The sequence below is a fragment of the Grammomys surdaster genome, unplaced genomic scaffold, assembly GCF_004785775.1.
Source record: "Grammomys surdaster isolate TR1022 unplaced genomic scaffold, NIH_TR_1.0 66, whole genome shotgun sequence".
Lineage (NCBI taxonomy): Eukaryota > Metazoa > Chordata > Mammalia > Rodentia > Muridae > Grammomys > Grammomys surdaster.
In genome coordinates, this window is record NW_021604568.1 from 5704367 (window position 1) to 5721451 (window position 17085).

Here is a 17085-nt window from a genome sequence, read left to right on the forward strand (position 1 = left end):
TGACATGGCTCAGTGGGTAAAGGTACTTGCTACCAAACCTGAAGATTTCATTTCATCTCAGGAACCCACAAGGTACAAGGAGAGAACAAACTTCCTGGTTATCCTCTGACCTCCACATGTATGCCATGGGTCACATGCACCCACACAAAGACATAATTGTAATAAAAATATTTACACTTTGACCAGATGTGATGGCTTGCATCTCTAATCCTACCTCTCAGAAGCTGAGGCAGGAGGACTATTAAGAGTTCAAGGTAGGGGGCTGGAGAGATAGCTCACTGGTTAAGAGAGGACACTGACTGCTCTTCCAGGGGGCCTGAGTTCAATTCCCAGCAACCACATGGTGGCTCACAACCATCTCAAATGGGATCCGATGCCCTCTTCTGGTGTGTCTGAAGAGAGCTACAGCGTATAAATAAATAAATCTTAAAAAAAAAAAGTTCAAGGCTAGGCATGGAGAGATGGCTCACAGTTAAGAGCATTGGTTGTTCCTCCAGAGGACACAGGCTTCAATTCCCAGCACCCACAGGGCAGCTCATAAGCATCTGTAACTGAGTCCAGGAAATCTGATGGCATCTTCTGGCCTCTGTAGGCACCAAGCACACACTTGGTGCATAGACATACATTCAGACAAAGCATCCATATACATACCATACATATAAAATAAAAATAAATCTTGAAAATAAAATTCAAAGCCAGCTTAGACTACAGAGTGAGACTCTCTCAACAAATAAAATAAAATAAAACCCCAAGCACAGAGATACATACTCAGAATTCCAACACTAGGGAAATAAAGATAGGAAAAACAAGAATTCATGATCATTCTCAGTAACATAACAAGTTAAAGGCCACTCTCCCATACACAGGCTCTGAGTTTAATAGTACCAACAACAATAAAAAGTCCTAGGTCAGACCTAAAATTTTAGTTAAGACCTAGCTCTATTATTTTAACCAAGCTTTCAATTTCTATTATAATCTAAAGAAAACTGAGAAGAAAATCAAAACAGAAGACTCAAGATAGTTTCCATGATATTGATCATGGCTTTGTCTTAAACATGAAATACAGTTCCTGCTAAAAAACAGTCCCATGTGACATAAACAGGTTGTCAAAAGGAGGATGTCCTCATCTCAGGAAAATAATTTGGAAACCAAGAGAGTCTAGTTAAATAAATCACAAACAACGCACTTCTACTTGCAGTGGCTACAGAACTCGCATGTCTCAGCTTTCATGAGCTGATTAGCAGGAACATCAAGGACCACAAGTTCCAAAGATATAAAAATCACGTGTTTACAAACATCCTCCTGTGAGGATCTATACTTGGGTTACAGCTAATCAATGTTCATTCCAAATCTAATAAACTCTCTATTTTAGGATCAATACTTTCTAATAAGCAAAAGGGAATAGAAGAGGAGGATAAAATAATTCTGATCCAAACTACCAAATTGTCAAATAAATTATTTTCATCGTTCTCCTTCCATGTGAAAGAGAATAAATACAGTCAATGGCCTCAGCTCAGTCATCTGTCATCACCACAGAGCTTGCTGGGATTTGTCCCCCAAACTGCCTGCAAAGTAACTTGAAACCGAGAACATAAAGCCCCCCTCCCCAATCCCACCCCCCTAGATCCCCAGACCCCTCCCCTGCCAGTACTCCCACCCATGGAAGTCAGCAAATTAGGGTTTTGAGGGTGGGAGACTCTAAGAAGTAAAAACTTCTCACAAGGTATTCTTTGGGTCTCAGAAATTAAAATCGAAATTAAATGTGAAATAACATATCTTGCAGCTGAAGAGATGGCTCAGTTATGAGCACTAGCTGTTCTTCCAGACGACCCAGGTTCAATTCCCAGCACCCACATGGTACTCACGACTGTCTGTAACTCCAGTCTCAAAGGATCCTATCCTTCTGGACTCCTCAAACACCAGGCACACACATGGTTCATAGACAGACAGACAGACAGACATTTTTAATTTAAAAAATTATCTTGGGGCCAGAGACGAAACTTAGCTGGTAGAAGGCATCAGTGACCTTGAGGCCAATCCAGGCTACATGAAACCACAATTAAACCCCAGCCCTACCACCACACTCCAGGAAAAAAACTTCATCTGAGGGAGAGAAAAAAAAAACAAACCCTACTATAACCAACTGTAAAGTTAAGTGCCCTAAAACACTCCAATCACATAACGGAAAAGTGAAGTCTTTTAAAGTGAGGGAGTAGGGTGGTGGCCAAATGGCAGATACTTGCCTTGTCTGGCATGTGTGAGGCCCTGGGTTCCATCCATAGCACCACAAACAAGCTAAATAAAAGTAAATAAATAAATAGGAAAGAAGGAAAAGCAATAAAAACAAATGTTGAGAAAAGTTTAGAAAGTAAAATACAAAACACAGAGTAGTCAGTCATTTATTCATTCAACAAATACACAGTGAGCATTCTTTAGGTGTCAGGCACCAGGGATGCAGCAAAATACAGAATTAAAAAAATACCTGAGAATACAATTTTCATCCCAAGAGAAGAAACAAACTGAGACAACGCCAAGTGCCTAGAAGACAAATTGCCTAAGGGGACTACTGTAGGAGATTAGAGAAGGTCTCAATGAGAAAGTGATACTAGGCTGGGCGGTGGTGGCGCACGCCTTTGATCCCAGGACTTTTAAGTGCTTGGCCACACAGGGAGTGGCACTAGTAGGAAGTGTGGCCTGACTGGAGTAGACGTGACCTTGTTGAAGGAAATGTGTCTAAGTTTAGGTGGGCTTTGAGGTCTCCTATGTGTAGGCTCTGCCTAGTGCAAAGATAGGCCCCTCCTGGGTGCCTGCAGAAGACAGTCTCCTCCTGGCTGCTTTTGGGTCAAGATGGAGAATTCTTGTCTCCTCCAGCATTATGTGTGCCTGAACCTGAGAACTTGTAAGCCAGCCCCTATTAAATGTTGTCCTTTATAAGAGTTGCCTTGGTCCCGGGTGTCCATTCACAGCAATAAAACCCTAAGACATTAGGCTTAAGTAACAGGAGGAAACCTGCCTCCCCAGCCTCTTGGGAAAAAGTGTTAAAGATAGAGAGACCGTCAGGTATAAAAGACCTCAAGATCTGAACACATCAACATGACAGAAACACCAGAGGCCTAGATTAGGTGAATCTTTTTTGAAGTTTCTGTAAAGTATCATGAAGGGGTTATCTTATATTTCTAAGTTTTGTTTGGGTTTGGCTTGTTTTATGAAGGGCCTTTCACATTACAGACAAGTGCTCCACCACTGAGTTATATTCCTCGCCCCTGTTTTTCAAATATATAGAGATGGCAAGGTAGCTCAGTTGGAAAAGGTGCATTCTGGGATCACAGGAACAGATTCCTGCAAGCTGTTCTCTGGCCTTCACATGTGCACCTCAGCATATATAAACACACACACACACACACACTACTAAATTAATAATTTTTAAAAAGTTTTAAGGGGGCTGGAGAAACAGTCATTTTAAGAGCATACTGCTCTTGCAGAGCTTGATTTCTAGAACTCAAACAGGAGGCTCACACACAACAGCCTACAATTCTAGTTCAAGGACATCTGATGTTGCCTTCTACCCCCACTCTTTGGCCTCAGCAAGCAAGTAACTACTCATGTGTGCACATACGTACTCAGACACACGTACAAGGAATAAAATAAAGCTTTAATGTTCTTTAAAAAGAGTATTGAAATATTTATCAGCAGAGAGGCTTCAGAGATGGCTCAGCAGTTAAGAACTTATGCTCTTGCAGAGGCCCTGAGTTTGGGTTCCAGCACCCAAACTGCGGGGTTCACAACTGCCTATAACTACAACTCCAGAGGATCCAACAACCCTCTTCTGGCCTCTGAGGACACTTCATTCACACAAAAAAACCCACATTCGGAAATACAAGCATACTTATAAAAATAAAAAAAATCTGGGCGATGGTGGCTCATGCCTTTAATCCCAGCACTCAAGAGGATCTCTGAGTTTGAGGCCAGCCTGGTCTCTAGAATGAGCTCCAAGACAATCAAGACTACACAGAGAAATTCTGTCTCAAATAATTATTATTAAAAGTATCTCAGCAAAATGGAAAAGTTATAGTAAAGTCATACAATTGAATACATAAATTAAAAAGAAGACATTAATAATACATGAAACATGGGGATTAGAGAAATGTCAGTGGTCTTGGGACCCTGGTACAATTCCCAGCAACCACATGGCAGCTCACAACTGTCTGTAACTCTAGTTCCAGGGGATCTGGCACTCTTACACAGGCATATATACATCCAAGCAAAACACCAATGCATATAAAATAAAAATAAATAAATCAGCCACTGTTGAGGGAAATAATGTTACAGGCCTTTAATCCCAGCACTTGGGAGGCAGAGGCAGGCGGATTTCTGAGTTCGAGGCCAGCCTGGTCTACAGAGTGAGTTCCAGGACAGCCAGGGCTATACAGAGAAACCCTGTCTCGAAAAACCAAAAAAAAAAAAAAAAAGATACATGAAACAGCAGTTAATCTTCACAGAAAATGCTAGATACAAGAGTACAGCCTTTTGATTCCATTTCTGTAAGATCAAAAGACAAAACTAATCTACAGTGACAGAGTTAGAACAGCAGCAGGGAGACATGTGACAAGGAAGCACAAGAAAACTTTTTGAGGTACCAGGAATGCATCACTCTGGTGTCAGTAAGGGTTCAGCAAATTTTTTTTTTTTTTTTTGGTTTTTCGAGACAGGGTTTCTTTGTATAGCCCTGGCTGTCCTGGAACTCACTCTGTAGACCAGGCTGGCCTCGAACTCAGAAATCCACCTGCCTCTGCCTCCCAAGTGCTGGGATTAAAGGCGTGCGCCACCACTGCCCGGCAGCAAATGTTTTTTTTAATGATTTGTTTATTTTTATTTTATGTGCATTGATGTTTTGCCTGTATGTGTGTCTTGGTGAGGTTGCTGAACTCCTGGAACTGGAGTTACAGACAGCTGTGAGCTACAATATGGGTGCTGGGACCTGACCCCAGGTCCTCTGGAAGAACAGCCAGCGCTCTTTAACTCCTGAGCCATCTCTCTAGCCCCTAAGCAAATCTTTTGTTTCATTTTGTTTTAATTCAGTAACTTAAGCCAGGTGCAGTGACTCATACTTGCAATCCTAGCAGAAGATGGCTATCTTCCTGCTTAGCAAAGGTAAGTTTTATATACATAGATATTTGCCTTAATGGACAAACTCTAGATTGTCCAGACTTGGGGAAAAAAGGTTACAGTACTGGTGACTGAACCCAAATCATCATGCATACTAGGCATGTGCTCCATCACTGAGCTAAATTCTCACTACATTATAATTTGGTTTAAAAAAAATATTTCAGAGCCAGGCATGGTGGCATATGTCTTTAATCCCAGCACCTGGGAGGTGGAGGCAGGCAGATCTCTGAGTTCAAGGCCAGCCTGGTCTACAAAGTGAGTTGCAGGACAACCAGGACTACACAGAGAAGCCTGTCTCAAAAAAAAAAAAAAAAGAAAGAAAGAAAAAGAAAAAGAAAATTCAATCTTGTTGTTTGGTTTGTTTGTTTGTGACACGGTTGTGGCCTCCAATACAGAGATCCATACATCTCTGCCTCCCTATTGCTGGGATTAAAGGTGTGCACCATCGCCGCCTGGCTATTTAAATTTATTAGATTTATTCAGTTTATTTTTATGTATAAAAGTATTTTGCCTGCATGTATGAATGTGTACTACTGCATGCTTGGTCCTGGAGAGATCAGAAGAGGTTATCAAATCCCTTGGAATTAGTTATGGATGGTTGTGAACTACCATGTAGATGCTAGGAACTAAACCCAGATCCTCTGAAAGAGCAACAAGTACTCTTAAGCACTGAGCCATGTCTCCAACCCCTTGTAAACATTACTGAAAAGGTTACGTAACACTAACTTAATTTTTAAGGTCTCTTTTAGCTCAGATTAACTCAAACTGAGGGTAACTATGAACTGCTACTCCTCCCGCTTCCACCACCCAAGTGCTGGGGATGGCAAGCATGTACCACTATGTCCAGTTTCATGCACATCTTAGTTTGCTGTCTGTTGCTGTGAAAAAGACTACGACTGAAAGCATCTTGGGAAGGAAAGAGTTTATGTCAGCTTACAGCTTATGCTCATCATTAAGTCAGGGCACAAACTCAAGTCAGGAACCTGGAGGCAGGAGCTGAAGCAGGGATCGTGGAAGAACAATACTCACTACCTGGCTCCTACAGCTTACTCAGCCGGCCTGGTTATACCAGCTAGGACATCTGCCTAGGGTAGTACAGCCCACAAGGGAGTGGCCTTTCCACACCGTGAATCATCAATCAAGAAAATGCTCCGTAGACTTGTCTACAGGCCAATTTGAAGGAAGCATTCAGAAGTCCCCCTTCTCAGATGACCCTAGCTTGTATCAAGTTGTAAACAAAAACAAACAAACAAAAATCTAACTAGCTCACTGCTACTATGTTAATTGAGCAAATTTAGCACTCTGGGCATAATTATCCACCAACACTTGATTATAAATGGGAAGCCATTGTCTTAGGGTTACTATCACTGCTATGAAACACCATGGCCAAAAGCAACCTGGAGAGGAAAGGGCTTATTTGGCTTACACGCCACAGTCCATCATTAAGGAAGTCAGGACAGGAACTCAAGCAGAACAGAAACCTGGAAGCAGGAACTGATGCAGAGACCATGGAGGGAACCTGCTTACTGGCTTGCTTTACATGGCTTGCTTTGCCTGCTTTCTTATAAAACCCAGGACCACCAGCCGAAGGATGGTACTACCCACAATGCCTGGGTCCTCTTCAAAAATCAAATAATTAAGAAAATAGCCTACAAGTGAGCATGGTGGCCCAGACCATTAATCCCAGCTCTCAGGAGGCAGAGCCAGTGGATCTCTGTGAGTTCCAGGCCAGCCTGGCTACGCAGAGAAACCCTGAAACCCTGTCTTGGGGTGGGAAGGAAGAGGGGAGAAAGGGAGGGCAGGAGGGAGAGAAAAAGGCCCTACAACATAAGGCCCTCCTTATGGAGGCATTTTCTCAGTTGAGGTTCCCTCCTTTTAGATAACTCTAGTTTGTGTTAAGTTCACAACAAACTGTCCAGCACAAACACTGTAAACCAAGAAGAGAAAGATGAAATGGGGAACAATTCAAGAATGGGTCTGAGAGTATATTCAGTACTAGAGCCATGATTCCCTGATTCAGATTCTCCTAGGTTACCTCCTAACTATATAGACTCCTAACCCTTCCCACTACTAAATCGGACTGTTAGGATAAAGACTAGGATCTACATTTTTCCTATTGAAGTACAGTCTGTTTATCTGGCTATCCACAGCTGAACAGTGAGACCTACATTTTTAACAATCACTCCAGATCACTGGATCCTAACTGCCCCCAAAGACACTTGTCAATGTCTAAAGATATTTCTGGTTGTCCTAACCAGGAGAAAACCCAATGGAATCCACTGGATAGAGACCAGGGACATTGCTAAGCATACTACAACGTACAGGCAACCCTCTCCAACAAGGCAGTACCCACCTCTTATGCCAACAGTGAATGACAAGGTTAACAAACCCTATTCCAGAAATTCTATAAAGCTTGAGAAGCCGGGCAGTGGTGGCGCGCAGAGGCAGGCAGATTTCTGAGTTCGAGGCCAGCCTGGTCTACAGAGTGAGTTCCAGGACAGCCAGGGCTATACAGAGAAACCCTGTCTCGAAAAACAAAAACAAAAACAAACAAACAAACAAAAAGGGCTCATCTAAACTGGGTTCCTGATACATGCTTGTAATCCCAGCATTAATGTGGTGGCAAGGAAATCAAGTGTTCAAAGTCATCCTCAGCTACATAATGAGTTTGAGCACCTACACTTCCAACATTGAAAACTGAACCACCTCACACTCACATTCAGTAAGAGACCTGTATCAAAAAAATATATAAAGATCAATGTCAGGTATCCACACCTGACACTCGGGCATAGGTACAGGTATGCAAAACATCAGGTGTTACATGATGTGTCTGTAATTGGAACATTCAAGAGGCTGAAGTAGGAGGGTCACTGCCAGACCAAGCTACATGTCAAGAGTTTGTCTTAAAATACAAACAAAATGGGGCTGGAGAGATGGCTCAGCAGTTAAGAGCACTGGCTGCTCTTCCAGAGGTCCTGAGTTCAATTCCCACAACCACATGGTGGCTCACAACCATCTGTAATGGGATCCAATGACTTCTTCTGGTGTGTCTGAAGAGAGCAACAGTGTACTCACATAAAATAAATAAATCTTTAAAAAACGGAAAAGTCAACTTTTCATGGTCATTTTTAACAATCATTCTAAGTCAGTGGTTCTCAGAGGAGACAATTTTGCCCTGACCCATTCATTCTTATAAACCTGGCTTTCCTAAAAGTGTCCTGGTTACTACAGATAAAAGAGGTTTTTTTTTTTTTTTTCTTTTTTGGTTTTTCAAGACAGGGTTTCTCTATGTAGTTCTGGCTGTCCTGGAACTCACTTGGTAGACCAGGCTGGCCTCGAACTCAGAAATCCGCCTGCCTCTGCCTCCCAAGTGCTGGGATTAAAGGCGTGCGCCACCACCGCCCGGCCAGATAAAAGAGTTTTAAAAAAAAAAAATTTAGGCAAAGCCAGGAGTGTAGGCTTTGCCTGGTTACACCCCATTCCAAAGAGACCCTGAGTTCTATTCCTAACACTGAAGAAATAACAATCTTTAATCATCTATTTCCTATATTCCTCTGCAAGACTCACCACAGGCATCACTAAAAGAATGTAGGCTTTGCTACCTCTACACGCAACTCTCCCTGTCAAGCTACCTCCCGTCTAAGGGACTTAGCTTACGCTCACAGGATTTCTTGGCACAGGTTCTCTGACCAGCATGAACAGGTTCCCCTGCTTTCAGCCCAAAGACTGGTAAGCAAGTATGGAACACCTTCTGTTTTACCCCATCTCTAAGTCTATTCACACCATGCTGTAATCAACTGAGCTAACCACCCAGCTATGGCTGGTTACTTCAAGTCTTTCTTCAAAATGAAAACAGAGTAGATTCAATTTCTATTTGTTTGTTGGTGGTTTTGTTTTGCTTTGCTTTGTTTTGTTCAGAGGTTGTAGGGGGGTGTCAAGACAGGGCTCTGTGTATACTGGCCATCCTGGAACTCCGTCTACAGGCTGGGCTGGCCTCAACTCAGAGATCTACTGCCTTTGCCTCCTGAGTGCTGAGACTAAAGGCATGTGCCACCATGCCCAGTTTAGCCTGTGTTCTTGAAACCATCTCTCCAAATGAATCCCTTCACTGAGCCAGGACAGAACACCCCTTCCATGCCGTCACTACTGTTCTTTTACTTCCTGGATGTGAAGTCTTCAGTCAGTCCTCCTTATCCTCAGAGCACTGCTTCCATCTTGTGGGAAGTGATATACGCTGACACTACTGAGAAGTTACTATGTACGGCACTATTCTCTGTGCTTTAAATACTTAGTATTTATTCTTTACAATAATCAGATAAAATAAGCACTACTCTCATAATTTTATATGAATTTTACTTTGCCCAAAATAACACAGCTGGCAAATAGTAAAGACACTAAATGTTCCTCTCTGGTAACCATCCTCTCTCTATTACAGTCGAGAGATGGCTCAGCAAGTAAGGGCAGCTGCAATAAAGCCTGACCGCCTGCGCTGGATCCCCATGTCAGAAGGAGAACGGACTCCCACCAGTTGTCTTCTGATCTTCATACCGTACAGCATGAAAGCACCCACACACAGGAACACATACAAACATAATAAATAAGGAAATATATATATACACACACATATATACACATATATACATAAAATATGCATAATTTAAATATATTTTAAAGGAATGGCTTGTGAGTATAGAAGGTCAGGTTCTAGGAATAGTAAATTATTAAAAAGCAGACTGAGTGAGTTACAACCTTAGTGAGTAAGTGGGCAATGCTTAAAACTGAATGCAGGACTTTGAACACACAGAAACACTCTACGGCAGAGCTGCATCTTGAGACCTTATAATTCTAGGTCCAAACTAAACCATAAAATCAAAATTCCCACTTTATCCAAAAAAAGTCTAACTCAAGACAACACTTTTAAAAAAAAAAAATCATGGGGCTGGAGAGATGGCTCAGAGGTTAAGAACGTTAACTGCTCTTCCAGAGGTCCTGAGTTCAATTCCCAGCAACCACATGGTGGCTCACAACCATCTGTAATGGGATCCAATTCACTCTTCTGGTGTGTCTGAAGACAACTACAGTGTACTCATATACATCAAATAAATAATTTAAAAAAATCACTGTCTCTATTTTCTAGAAAAGCACAGAATCAGACTAAGCACATGAGCCAATACATGTCCGGGCCCAAATTTCACGTGTGCTGTAAGCAGTGCTTACCTCAGACTGTATTTAGTCTGTAGTTAAAAGCAGAAGTAGTAGGGGATAGTAAGATGGCTCAGTGGGGAAAGGTGCCTACTGCCAAGCCCAACGACCTGAGTTCAATTCCAGAAACCCTCAAGGTAGAAGGTAAAAACCAGGCAGAGAAAGTTGTCCTTTGACCTCCACATGCATGCCATGACACATAAGTATTGACACACATAACACATAAATAAAAGCAGAAGTAGCTGGTGGTACATGACTTTAATTCCAGCACTTGGGAGGTAGAAGGAGGATCACTGAGTTCAAGGCCAGCCTTGTCTACAGAGTAAGTTCCACAACAGCCACAAGTGGGCTATCTTCAAAGAAATGAATTTTGATTTGTCAGTGTTAAAGTGTTGTGCCCAAGACTCAGACATACAGACAGACAAACACACACACACACACTTCTAGTCTCCAACACGCTTATTAAACTGTCTAGTTTCACAAACCAATAATACAAATAAAGAAGTTTATATATAAACTGGGTATTAATCTCAGTATTTGGGAGACAGAGGCAAGTGGATTTCTGAGTTCCAGGCCAGCCAGGTATAAGAAGAGAAACCTTGTCTCCAAAAACAATAACAAACAAACAAAAAGGTGTATATAAACATAACCACCTAAGAATCCCTTTCAACTTATCTTACACAAGAAGTAATGTAAGCCTTCACTAGACCTGTCGAAAAAGAGAAAGAGAAAAGACACCTATATTTTCAAAAGTTGGAACAAGTTTCAAATTGACAATATTTCAGAAAATTCTGATTGAAAGCTACGCAATCCTGCCATCTCATGTAACTAAAATCATGCTCAAACTCTCAACTTCCTCAAACAATACAATGCTAGTCTTCTCATTTCCCTTCTGTTAAACAGTGTAAGCTCATGAATAGCAACCACCTAAAGATGAAGTGAAGTGAGTCTGTAGCTCAGTAGAAAGTGCTTGCCTAGCACGAGGCCCTGAGTTCTCTAACACTGGGGGAGAAAATGGAAGAAAATGAAGAGTATGAAGGAGACATGAAAAGTTAACTTCCATCTTATGAAGACAACTGAGTTCTATCACTCAGATCTTATAAAGGCCCAGCCATAGTAGCACAAGCCTTTAATTCAGACCTCTTTGAGGTCGAGGCCAGTCACGGGTCCAGGTTCCAGGACAGCCAGTGCTACAGAAAGATATACCCTATCTCAGTGGAATCGGTGGTTCACTACAGAGGAAGAGACGTGAGGATCAGAATCTCAAGGTCTAGGGCTGGAGAAATGGCTCAGTATTAAGAGCACATTGTTCTTGCAGGACAAATTTAACTCCCTGCCCCCATATCAGGCAGCACGACAGCCTGGAGCTCCAGCATCAGGGAGCTGACACCTCCCTCACCTCCTTGGGCACATACACAGACACACATACATATACATAAATTTAAAAAAGAAAGTCCAGGGTTTATATCCTCATATAACAAAGTTGACCATCAATCCAGGTCATGAGACCCTGCTTCAAAAAACAAACAAAATTTTAAAAGGTAGAGGTAGCTGGAGAGATGGCTCAGCAGACATGAGAATTTGAGTTCCAATCCCCAACGCTCACATAAAAAGCTGGGTAAGGCTACACACATATCTCTAACCCACCAAGGACAAAGTCAGAAGGATCACTGGGGCTTGCTGGCTACAAATCTAGCTCCAGATTCAGTGAAAGACCCTGTCTCAAGGGAATAGGGCAGACTGATAGGACACCCAACATCTTCTTCTGGCCTCCATTAACACACGAATAAATACACACAAAAATAAATAAAGACAATAAACTTAAAGAAGAGGGTCTATAAGAATAGCTCTGATGGCCAAGTGTGTGCCTTGCAAAAGGCCCTAAGTTAGACATCCAGAACCTACACATTAGAAACAACAAAAAAACTGGCATAGTGACACACACTTATAATCCCTACACTGAGAAAGGCAGAGACAGGTGGAACCCAAGGCTCATTAAGCTAGTTCTAGGCCAGTCTTATAAAAGTAAATAAACGAGTTGGGTGATGGTTGCACAGCCCTTTAACCTCAGCACTCAGAGACAGAAGCAGGTGCATCTCTAAATTTGAGGCCAGCCTGGTCTACAGTATGAGTCCTACAACAGCCAGGGCTACACCGAGAACGTATGTCTCTAAAAACGATAGACTTTATACTAGTACAAGCACAGTATAAGACAAAGGATAGCAAAAGATTACAAAACTATGATCTCTGCCTTGAGAACCCACCATTAGGTAGAAAAGCTACACGTTTACACCTGGCACTTGGAAGGTAGAAGCAGGAGGATTTCTGTGAGTTCTAGATCAGTCTGACCTATATAGTGAGTTGCAGGCCACCATGGCTACACAGTAAGATCCTGTCTCAAAAACACGAAACAAAAAAAGCTACACGTACTGACACTTCCTAATAAACAATATTTCCCCGTCCTTATTGTTTCTCACATAGCCCTTCCTCACTCACATCTACTGCCAGCCTATTCCGCTCACAGGACCTCCTTCGTTCCAGCTACCTGCGGACACCTACCCTTGAATATCCCACAAGCAACTTGACCTCAATGCACCAGAGAGTTCCAAATAATTTCTTTCCATAACCACCTAACCTTCAAAGGTTAGCTCTGCTCAAGAATATAAAATAGTTTGTGCACTGTATAAAGACTGTCTTTGCATTACTCAGATACTGACTTCTGTAAGGGGCAGAGATCTGATTATAGGCAGGACTTTGGTATTGTCATTCCAACTGCTCAACACCTGCATTATATGTTGTAAACACTCCCTCTCTCACCTTCTGATTGGTTTTAGTAACAAAGCTGGTGGCCTATAGTGAAGCAGGAGAGGACAGGCTGGGAAAGAGTCGGGTGTGGGAACATTCCCAATTCCAGTACTAGAGACCAATAGGTGACAAGCCATGTGGCAGACATAATATAAATGGATTAATATAAGTTGTGCTACTTGGAACTAGAACAACCAGAGGACTAACATGATTTTAGATAAATATAAGTCTCCACGTCATTTTTTAGAGGTTGGGATAGATAAAAAGGCCTTGTGGTTATAAATAACATTTGCCCAAAGAACAAGCCCCTGTGTTTGATGCCAGAACAACCACCACCAGATGTTCTTTTTCTGTGTCCTAAAGTACAGACTCCCAGTTACTATATCCAAATCCTAGTAACTGAAATCCCACCCACCTCATGCCTGAAACCTCAGTCCACTCTCCCCGTACTCAGGTCTCAGCTACTCAGAACTGTCTAACATCATCCTGTTCTCTTCCTTACCAAAGCCAAAGTATTCTAAGTCTCCCTCAACTATAATGTCTATAGACTTGTCTTTCATTACCTAGAGTTTTAATATGCACTCTGTCAATCTAGAACAGTTTCGGGGCTAGAGAGATGGCTGAGCTGGTAAGAGCACTGGCTGCTCTTCCAGAAGACCCAGGTTCAATCCCCAACACCCACATGGCAGCTCACAACTGTCTATAACTCCCATTCCAGGGGATTGGATGCCCTCATACAGACATACATGCAGGCAAAACACCAATACACATAAAATGAAAAATAAAGACAAAAATAATTTAAAAGAGAATACTGGGTCCTCAGCTGGTTGGTGGTAGCACACACCTTTAATCTCAATGCTCAGGAGGCAGAGGTAGGTGGATCTCTGTGAGTTTGAAGCCAGCCTGGTTTACAGACCCAGTTCCAGGACAGTCAAGGCTACACAGAGAAACCCCGTCTCTAAAAATAGAGTTAAATAGATAAAATAAATTTAAAAAGGAGGACCAGGGCTCAATTCGTAGTACTCTCATGGCTTCTCATAGTCGTTTGTAGCTCCAGTTACAAGGGATCTGATGCCCTCTTCTGGTCTGTGTAGACACCAGGCATACATAAGGTACAGAGACAAACAAGCAGCATACAGACACATGAAATCATAGTTTGGGTTTTCTTAAGTTTCAGTGGCTTCCTGCCCTCCTTTCAATCTCACTTCTAGACAATTTCCCAACATAAATCCTGTTTTGGATGAATTTCTGACCTCCACATAAATTTCGTGTTGGTTTTCCCCCTTCATACTTTACATCATGTCTCTGCAAAGGCTGTTCTCTCCAACACAGATGCCTTATTGTGAAAGCTCCTACTTAACCTTCAACACGTAGTTCAAACGTATCTTCCCTTCATGCTGGACAAATGCCTTCACACAGGTATGTAACAAACACACATCCTGAGCTAAGTGTCAGTCTAAGTCAGTGCTCAATAATGAATGCTGAAGTAACAGCTACCCCTCACATAGATCCTGAACCGATTTGTTATTTGGTCATACTTTCCAAGTTTTATGGATTCCTAAACTGTTCTGTGTGAAACCCCAAATTCTGGGTTGGTTTTGGTTGTTATTTTTCCTCATTTTTATGGGTTTGTTTTTTTGTTTGTTTGTTTGTTTGTTTGTTTGTTTTTTAAAGATTTATTTATATAAGTACACTGTAGCTTCGGGTGTCTTCACACACACACACCAAAAGAGGACATCAGATCCCATTACAGATGGTTGTGAGCCACCATGTGGTTGCTGGGAATTAAACTCAGAACCTGTGGAAGAACAGTAGGTGCTCTTAACCACTGAGCCATCTCTCCAACCCCATGCTATATGTGTTTGTGTCTTGTGTGGGTGTGTGTTTGTGTCTGTATGTGGGTGTGTGTTCAAGTGCAGGTACCCACAGAAGCCAGTTACAGGTAGCTGTGAGCCAGGAGCTACAAAGTGTGGGAGCTGGAAACCACACTTGGGTCTTCTGAAAGAGTAAGTGTTCTTAAACCTCTGAACCACCAAGGTATCCCAAATGTTGAGTTCTGAGTTATCTAGGGTTTGTTTTCATTTTTGGTGTTTTTTAGTACTAAGCTGTTTAGGCTTGCCTTGAACTCAATGTGTTATCTCTGTAAGTTCGAGGCCAACTTGGTCTACAAAGAGAGCTAACAGCAAAAACTACACAGAGAAACCCTGTCTCAAAAAAAAACTATTTTTTTAAACATGACAAGGTGCAATAACTGTCATAATAAGAACACATTAAAGGCTTGCTAATTCATTAAGAATGTGAACTCCCTTAACTATCCTAAGAGGAGTTATCAAATCCCTTGTTAGATCTACTATCTTGAAATCCTTCACTTGGAAATGACTATACATACACATCCAGTCAGTCAAAAAACGTGCCAAAAATAATTCCAAGTCACTCTGTACTAACTCATGGGCAGGAGACAAACCTAGCATGGTGGAGTACACTGAAATCACGGCATTTGGGAAGAGAGAACCAGAAGGATCTTTACAGTTTGAGGTTAGCCTGGTCTACATAGCTAGTTCTGAACCAGCCAGTGATTGTAGGGCCACACATGATGGCTCTAACACTAACCACGTTTCAGCATCAAGCTTGCCCTATTTTGCAAGGAAAACACACTTAAGTTTAAAACTTTCTCTAGAAAGAAGAGTTAGGGATAGTCCCGCAACATTTTATTAGAATATGCCGCTGTTCCATTCGCCGGGGACAACTTCCCCAGTGACTGTCTTTCTTCGTCAAACCAGGGTGGGTTTCCCGGCTTGCACCTACTCATCCCGTGAAAGCGCAGTGGGTTTATTAACTCTGCAAAAAGTGGGTGCTAAAGACTGAAGAGCGCAGGACCCAGCCCTTCCAGGGCATCAGAGCACTTTACAGGGACCGGCCTCTCTCAAGGAGCACTCTCCTGGAAGAGCTGACCGGCTCAGGGTCAGCCCTGCGCTGGGGTCAAAGGTCAGCGCCTCGCCCGCCCCGAGGCCTCAGCGGGTCCTCTGAGGGGCAGGATCAAGCCGGTAGCAGGCGTTCGAAGGCAGCGAGGAGCATTCTGAGATCCCAGGCCCGACCCTCCCGCCGCGGGCAGCCCCAGCAACCGCAGCCCTCCCTCTGCCCTGTCACCCGTGTCTCCGCGGCAGACGCAGGCCCCGCCCCCAGGGCCGCCTCTGGGTTCAGGCCTAGTAGGGCGGACCCGCAGAGGTGGGCCAGGTTCGAGGACCCGGCCGGGCCCGCGCCGCTTACCGAGCCCCCGGCTTCTCTAGCACCCTAGCAGCTCGCAGGCCTGCTCGCTCCCGACTCCGGCGACGCCGCCACTGCTCCGGAATCACGGGCGCGTTCCCGACCTTCCGACACTTTTCCCGAGTCCGCCGCGCCCCGCTGGGTCCTAAAACCCTCCTCTCCTCAGGTTCCTTCAAGCTCTCTTCCTGAAGCGGGCTCAGACCACGATTCCCAGCAAGCATCGCAAAAACTACAACTCCCAACAGACACCGCGAGAGAATGAGCCCTTCACCTGAAGTCACTAGGTTTAAATCCGCTATAGTAGAGAGGGTTTTGTTGTTGTTGTTGTTGTTTTAAATTCTGACCAGCCTACAACCCAATCTTATGGAGGCATTTTCTCATTTAGGATTCCCTTCTCTCAGATGATTCTTCCTGTGTCGAGCTGACAAAAAACTAGCCAGCACAGGTGAGAGGAGCTGCAATCTAATAGAATATAATGTAAATAACCAAGCTTGATGCTTCACATCTGTTAATCCCAGCCCTTGGGAACCAGAGATAGGAGGATCAGAGGTTCAAGATTAACTCCATCTTTACAGCAAATTCAAGGGCAGCCTGTGCTACAAGAGTCCCTATCTTTTTTTGGGTTTTCCAAGACAAAGTTTCTCTATG

General features: G+C 43.1%; 1 protein-coding gene across 1 annotated transcript in view; it reads right to left on the bottom strand.

The window, feature by feature from the left end:
* Armh3 (armadillo like helical domain containing 3) overlaps positions 1-16560 on the bottom strand; it is a 145835-nt gene extending 129275 nt beyond the window's left edge. The window contains exon 1 of the mRNA XM_028773372.1: positions 16441-16560. The gene's annotated coding sequence lies outside the window, so the exon portion shown is untranslated. The remainder of the gene's footprint in view (positions 1-16440) is intronic.
* Positions 16561-17085: the final 525 nt, after the last annotated feature.